At 37.6% G+C, this 6,886-nt stretch overlaps 1 long non-coding RNA gene across 1 annotated transcript; it reads right to left on the reverse strand.

Moving 5' to 3' along the window:
• Nucleotides 1-594: 594 nt before the first annotated feature.
• LOC111924631 (uncharacterized) lies at nucleotides 595-6,338 on the reverse strand. Its single transcript, XR_002861756.2, has 2 exons — nucleotides 3,369-6,338; nucleotides 595-2,749 (listed from the first exon to the last, which is right to left on the reverse strand). It is a non-coding gene; the product is annotated as an uncharacterized LOC111924631 (long non-coding RNA).
• Nucleotides 6,339-6,886: the final 548 nt, after the last annotated feature.

The following is a 6,886-nucleotide window of genomic DNA, read 5'->3' on the forward strand; positions in this document are numbered from 1 at the left end:
AGGGAATTTTGTGTATATCTGGTTTATTCATTATCTAACTATGAGTTTTTAAAATTTTGTTTCTAGTAATTGAAGGACAGCTTGAAATTGAAAATAGCTAACTCATTTATGTCAATTAAAAGCTTTACCATGTGAAAGCTTTTGATACTAAAAGCATATTTAGCTTATTAAGGTAAACATTAACTTTTTGTTGGATGCCAAAGTAGGCCATACAGCATGTTTCTGTGGATTACACTTTCACACCAATGTCTTTAGCAAAACTAGAAAATCTTGCACAAAACTTTCAATTAGCTGTTATGCTAGCTGTAAATGATTGCAGTTGTAAATTGTGCAATGTGAAGAGAAATTACAGATTTGGTGTCTCCAAAAGATTATACTACTGAAGGAACCATAAAGCAAGAGAACAGGTGTTTCACCTTGAAAAGAAAGATTTAAGTCTTATAATTTATAAAAAGAAAGTGCAAAAGCCATTTTTGAGTCTCAGTCTGTTACCTCTTTTACCTCTTCTACTCTCTGGTTTGCATATATACCTATTTGCTTGTTTTCAAAGTAATTTCTGTCTTCTTTCTGTCTAGGAAACCAAAAAACAGAAACTTGAAGTAGAAATGGTTTACTGACTATATAAGAGAAACAGATAAATTCTTCAAGTTAGAAATGCTGTTTCATGCACAAAGTAGTCTGAAAAATGCTATTTAAGAAACTACATTCCTGCAGATGCAGAAAACTTACAGTTTAGTCCCAAGATCAAGTCCACACCAATGAGAGAAACAGACAACCAAGTAAGAAATACAGCACTTTAGTGATACTCATCATAACAGTAGGTTACACAAAAGGATCTTTGATCAGAAGACTAATGGTAAAAAATTATAGCTTCCCTTTAAATGCTATGGGCCAGCAGATCTGACCCTTACTATATGTAGCGAGCTCTGTATTCTTAGAATCTCAAATTCTTTAGCAACACAATGAGCTAGACTGAAGTATTGTAACAGGCCTTGAGTTTTCCCTCTAAAGCATCCACATGCTATTCCTGGATTGCCTGCCTGACATCCCTCTGTCCACTGGTGGTGAATACCCATTACACACTAAAGTTTGTTATATATACCACTCCAGTATATGTTGTTGTTTACTCAACAACACTGTACACATAAAAGGCCAGACAACAGATTGGAGTTCCTTCCAGGAAATATTAGCTTCACACCTTCCTTTTTTTTCTCCAGGTGTTTTTATATTTTTGTCAGTGAATATGATAAATTTTTTGGAGCTTAAAGTACTTTCCATTCATCTCTCATTTCTTTTGGTTCCATAATCAGGGAGCAATAAATTGGGGAACTTTTTATGGCTATAAAGAAACCCTCAAAGGAATTAATTTTCAAAGGATTCACTTAGTGAATGACTATTGCAAATGTCTAACAAAAACATTGCAGTCTATTAATCTGTTATTCCTTATAAATTTGGAATTTAAATCTCACTTCATTTTTTTTTTTTTTTATGACAGCTGCTGAGATATTGTTTTGTTTTTCCTTTCTCAGAAAAGGACACTTTTAAAACTTTTTTAGTGTAAATTTTCAAAACAGTTAGTGAGAGGTACATATATTAACCCAAACAATAAAGTTTAATATAATTTCATCAGGATGATGTACATAAGGAAGCAAAGTATGGAAACATACCTTGTAAGTTCTACCTTTCCCCTCTGTGTTAAGCACCATTTTCAGAATCTAGCTCAGAATACTCTTTCAAAGGAAGGAAACACCATATTCCATGCTTTTGCCCATAATAATAAAAGAATATAGTTATATAAGTTCTCAAAAATAGCAAACAAGTAATGATGCATGGTTGCCTTTGCTTGCCACAGGTTGCTGTTCTACATGAAGAGATGATCATCTTCCTCCCCTACTGAACACTGCATCACAACAGACCATTTCCTGCATGATCAATTATCCCATTATAGTGTAAAAACAAAACTAAAGTAAATCCAAACAGTATTAGGGTTCTGTGTATTTTTATAGAAAACAAAGCTGATACAGCTTTCTCTGCTAAAATTGTACCCAATACTTTTACAGTATAATATTATTTACAGCAGTTTCAGCCATTGCATTGCACTTGCTTTTCAATAGGTTAGCTAAATGACCATCAAGAGATTGAGTTTTTAAAGTCAGTCCTTTAACATGTTTAGAAAGGACTAGAACAAATTCCAGGATTTTTCTCTATAATAGTACCTCTTGAACATAGAAGCCAACTATAAATTGTGAAAACACACATTGTGGACTGTACTGTACACATTCTTGCTATGTCTGTGGTTATGGACGTGGTAGGAAGCAGATGCACACAAAAAGAAGAAACTGGAAGTATTTCCTGCATGCCTGATCATTTCCTGCATTTCCTAATTCAGTGACACTTTTAAGTTCTCTCCAGAGGACTTTGTTGAAGTCCTGAGACAAAGACTTGAAAATGTATGGATAGCAAAAGGGAGTCTTGGAGCATTTTTAGCACTTGTTGACTGAACATTTTTTCACTGCTTCTGAAAAAATATAGCACATGCTACAGATAACTTAAAAAGTCTCAAAAGTTCATGTAAAAATTACTTTCATTAACACGAAGTTAAACAGGAGAATGATCAGGTAAATGCTCCACTTTTGCAGCTATTAATCCTGAAAGAGGTTCATCCAGGAAGAGAAGGAAGGAAGCGGGTCATGTAGGACTACCTTTTCTTCATCAAGTATCAGCAAAGAAAAAGGTTTGATGTCCAGCTCTGGAAGAGAAGGGCCAACTTAGCTCTTGCACAGACTACTGTAAAGCTGGAGACAGTCCAAACAAACCAAAGTGAAGAGAAGCTGATGGTAGGTGCACCAAGGCCAAAGTTTTTCATGGAAACATACATACATACATGCAGCACCACCACAAATAAAACAGTATAATGCAGCAGGTAGGTTCAACACTACCTCAGCATTTTTGCTTTGGGCTCTACACGCAGTGAAATCAAACCTCCAGCTGATGCAAAAGATCTGTGTGATTTTGCAATAGTGTTTATCTATTTGTTTAAGGAACTCTTTCACACAGTCTCTAGAAAAGCGAGTTAATACTTAATTCATATGCCACACTGTATCTTCAGCTAAAATGCTTTACTGCTTGTGTATTCCTGCTTCATTTTGCATAAACTGACATCATGCACTGAAAGAGAAAGAGGGCCAATGTGCTTCTCAGAAACCAAGTAGTCATGAGTCTTTACCTGCCACTACAGATATGCACATGCACACACATGTACACACATGCACACACACACACATGCACACACGTACGCACACACGTACACACACACGCATGCAAAAAATAGGAAAAACAACTCAGCAATTGCAAGAGTCGCAATTTACCATGGAAGCCTCTACTTAATATTCCGCTTGATCTGCCAAGTTTATAGCCTGGCAAATCTGAATACAAATGTCGATGCAAATGAGGATTCATTATTCTTACATCGTCTTTGTGTTGAAGCTTAATGTAACTTGGTTCCTGTGGTTGCTCAGGGAATGTAGATTGCAAGACAGGAGGAAAAAAAAGCCTCGACAAAACCCAGAGAAGCAAATAGGGAAAAGAAAAGTAACAGAAATGGAAATAAATGGAAAAAAAAATATGCTAAGGTTTCAGACTAGCAAAACATCAAACCAGTGCATTACATTCTCCCCCTATTTTCTTATATAAGGTACATTTGCTTACCATTATCAGCATAGAAGGAGTTAACTAACCAAGACCATTCTCCACAGAGTCAAAACATAACAATCCTCCTTTTACTGATTATACAATATTGTGCCCATTGTAAAGTCAGTGCCCCATTTATCTGAAAATTTTAACATTCTTTCATAATTATAGAGCTCATCGGCTGGTAGAACCTGTACATTTAGATCTGTGAGAAGATTATAAATGAATTTAAAACCACCCCACCATTTCTGCTTCTTTCATTATAAATTACTGCTGAATAATTCAAAAACACGTTAAGAAAACTACAGTACGATTAATAAACTATACAGTGAAAATCACAATAGTTTAAATCATACATTTATTGTCCCATTTATAGCCCATCACAAGCAAGGGTTGAAAAGTATCAAATTAGAGAAAACATGAAATGCTGCAAAATTATAATTAGATCCTCGGTGCCACACAGTTCATTGTTCTGATGAATCTTTTGTACGGCTAGCTTATGCTTACATATAAATACCTTCTCAGTAAATAAAAATGTACTGTAGGCTTGACTTTTAGAGAAGCTGTAAAGCTTAGCATATGCGATGATCCCAAAGTCAATGCTGTAAGGCTTGCTTCTTCATCCATAAATAAAGCACATTTGCATCCATTCAGTCAAATTAGCTCCATATAAAAAGGTGGTTATAATTAGCTCCTCTTTCAGGTTCACGGTTAAAACTCAAGCGTGCCTGCCGTCTTGATTAAATCCACCATCGTCTTCCAATAGCTGGTGCTAATTCTTCCAAGGAAATATTCAGTTGAGGTGTTATTTTATTCTGCACTGCTGTTAGTTGTCTAATTTACGCCAAGTCCCTGCAGTGCTTTCCTTAAGCCATCCTCTTTGTCTTGCCTTTGAAATTTACCAAATCTTACAAGAAATCAATACTTAATTGATTATTCACTTTTCTGCAGCTTCAAACAGCAAGCACGCATAAGATCCTGGAGTAGTCACCCGATTTCCAATGCAGGAGGTTGCTTGGTGGCAGGGATCTGCAAGTATCCAACAGCAGGCATTCCACGGAGCTGTGCAGTGGCGTACAGTGCCAGCATCCAATAAAGAAAACGAAGATACTCTAACGAAGCAGGAAAAGTTCCCATGTGAGACAGATCCATATCAATGCTTTAAATAAAAAGCGGAGGCACTGGCTTTCAGATAGAAGAACACCATTCTCTTTGCAGCTATCCCTCTGTTCTTTCCTTACCCTTTTCTTCCTATGGCACTGGAGTGGAATATCCAAAGTGCCACCGAACTCACAGAACTCCACGTCGGAACGGGGGTGAGGCTCGTGCTGTACCTCTGACATAGAATAAGGATGGCAAGCACGTAACATTACGAAATGTAGGACAAATTCAGGCGAGAGAGAGAGAGGGAGAGCAAGAGACAGATGGCGGATCTGGCTGGGAGCCAAAGCCAGTGAAATGAATTACATTGCTGAATAACTGTACACCATTGATTCTGCCACTTGTTGCTGCATGGCAAAAAAGGGCCCTGACGTTGGCAGGAATCTCCCCGTGTGTCACGCATGCCGCAGATAACTTTTCACACGTAACTCGCTGCACCGACAACGACACACTACATGTGTGTGTGTGTATGTGTGTGTGTATGAAAGTGAGTGTGTGTGCATGAGGGAGGAAAGGAGCGAGCCAGAGTGCGTGTGGGGGGTGTGTGGGTATGTGCCTGCGTGCGTGGTGTGTGTGCCTGTGCGCGCGCGCGCGTGGAGGGGAAAACAATCACTGCAATCCAGCCATTTTGTTTAATGAAGAATGGAAGGCTGGCATTCAGAGACGTGGTTATGTGCCGCATATTAATGTGTGCTCTGTAGACATCCTCCCCCTTTTTAGATGAGTGGCACAGGAATGAAGCCCTCTATAGAGCAGCCACCGTGGGAGCAGGAGCTCACAAGGTAACATATCATCGCCGAACCTACGGACGTGGCACCCGCCGCTCTGCAGGAGAACAGGTTGCTGTCGGATGAGGAGGAAAACCTGGTCCCATGGTTATGATGTTTGGGTGCTTCCGAAAAGATAGCCAGAGTCGAAGCAGATTGTTCAATAAATGCTTCGTACCCAGGATGAAGGGAGACATTATGGGATGCCCAGGGGGCTTTGGAAATCAAATACAATGTTTGAGTAGCACAATTTGAGGTACATTATAAAAAAGCAATTTGAATTGCCAATGAGGCGACACATATCTGCATGCTAATTAGACCTGTGTCAAGCTTAGTCTGCCCGGTTGTGTTGATGGCTAGGAATGCGCTTGTAACTCTGCTGAGAGATTGTTTCTGCATAAATTATCAGCTTTGTCCTACTGATCATTTTCTGCAAACAAACATGAAATGTAAGATCAAAAGGCAATTCTGAAATTAAAATTATTGATTGATAAAGCCTAGATTTCAGAATCTAATTAGAGGAGGCACAAACAAAAGCTGATATTATTACAGATTGTGGCTGAGCTAGCAGCCAGATTGTGCAAGGCTTGTAATTTATCTTTGTTTATGCAGCCAGGATATTAAAAATGTAATTAAAATGGTAAAATGATCTGATCAGAAATAGCCACCTAGTGGCAAGTATATTATTTTAAATGGATTATAAAAACATTGATCTGTGCAAATAAAAGGTTTTTTTCATGACAAACATAGCAGCTCATTGAAATTTGCTGAGCAATTTGTCTTTTGCTAATAAGTTGTCTTTTGTGTTTTGTTCCATAGATAAGCAGCATCATTTATAACCCTCATTTGCACACTAATAAACATTCTGTTATTACAGGTGGTGTTGGAAACATCTTTCATAAATTATGGCATATGAAAATGGAAGAAAACAATAAACCCTTTTCTAGACACGCACTACATGCATTTTGTAAAATTAGAATATTCATCTGACAGCAGCAGCAGAAGTTGCTTATTAAATCATTCTATTGCTCTATTTAAATTATGAAATGGTAGAAACATTGTCAATATGTAATTCAACTTCTTTCCTATTTTGGCTACCTAAAAATGCTATACAAAACACAGAGGGCCTAATTTACTAAGTTTGTGCAGATTCAATTACTAAATTTCATGGCTATAAAGAGGTCTTTGTGACTTCTACATTTTTACTCTCATTTAGTACCTTTCTAGAGTTGCCAAGTGGATTAAGCAATAAAAGAACAGACTGCTTA

The sequence above is a fragment of the Cyanistes caeruleus genome, chromosome 1 (genome assembly GCF_971803275.1).
Source record: "Cyanistes caeruleus chromosome 1, bCyaCae1.hap1.1, whole genome shotgun sequence".
In the NCBI taxonomy this organism is placed as follows: domain Eukaryota; kingdom Metazoa; phylum Chordata; class Aves; order Passeriformes; family Paridae; genus Cyanistes; species Cyanistes caeruleus.